Source organism: Octodon degus, unplaced genomic scaffold, assembly GCF_000260255.1.
Source record: "Octodon degus isolate 3935 unplaced genomic scaffold, OctDeg1.0 scaffold00241, whole genome shotgun sequence".
In the NCBI taxonomy this organism is placed as follows: Eukaryota; Metazoa; Chordata; class Mammalia; order Rodentia; family Octodontidae; genus Octodon; species Octodon degus.
The window spans coordinates 338214-339190 of record NW_004524817.1 but is presented as its reverse complement, the minus strand read 5'-3'; the positions used below and the strand labels follow the sequence as shown (position 1 = coordinate 339190).

General features: G+C 40.9%; 1 non-coding gene across 1 annotated transcript; it reads left to right on the top strand.

Annotated features, from left to right (window-relative positions):
• The first annotated feature begins 573 nt into the window (after window positions 1-573).
• Window positions 574-773, top strand: LOC111813931. The gene has a single exon (XR_002819051.1). It is a non-coding gene; the product is annotated as a U2 spliceosomal RNA (small nuclear RNA).
• Window positions 774-977: the final 204 nt, after the last annotated feature.

Sequence of the window (977 nt, the reverse complement as noted above, 5' to 3'; positions counted from 1 at the left end):
TAAAATAACTGAATTAATTCCCACAAGAATGAAGTGAGATTATTATGTTTATGAGCAGGAAAGAAGGCTTAGGAAGTTAATGTGTTAGCAGAAATCACAGAAGCAAAATTCAAACAGGTCTAACTGACTCTAAAATCAATGGAAAAATCTTAGCCCTTTTCTACTTCCTTTATGGTGAATCCAGCTTTCTAGATGAGCTTCCAATACCCATCACTGTAGTACTTTCCTTCAGCTTACCCCTCCTTACCTTTCTTGTGGTCCTTGTTACTTTCTCCCTTATTGGATATGAAGGTATTATCAGCTAGTGGAAAGCAGAACTGTCTCTCAGATGTCTTTGTCACCTTCTCAACAGAATCCCATGGGTGTGCTACCAAAGTTTTGGAGTGTGTAAAAGAGTAGGTTGGTTGGAAGACAATCTCTGCCAGAGTTCTCAGCCCAGAATGAGTTTGGAACTCATTCATTTATCCATTCCACAACCTTGGTAGAGACTCCCAGCTCAGAGTGTCGTGGCTTGGCTTCAGAGCCTCAGGGGTAAGGACTAGGTTGCTTCAGTCTTTGACAGAAGTTGATCTAATCGCTTCTCGGCCTTTTGGCTAAGATCAAGTGTAGAAGTCGATCTTTAAGACCCTGCCAGCACTGCTGTCAGATCTGTGTTCAGTTTACAAATTAAAGGAGAGATGGAAAAATATGAGTCAACATTCTCAGCTTACAAGTGAGGGGGTTTGCTGTCCTTGTATTGATATTTCATACTTTTTTTTAACCATGGAACTTTCAAGTAGTCATTTTATTGCTTCTCTGCCCTTAAATGACTAAGCATCACCTTTCCAGACTTGAGGCCCTCTCCGTGCACCCTCTCTCTCAGCCCTTTGACCTACAAAATAAGATAATAAGAACTAGAGCCTAGCAAGCTACGTTTGGAGCAATCCAAAGTCATGGCTGATAAATTCTCTTTGATAAGTTAGTAAAAGCCTAGGAGG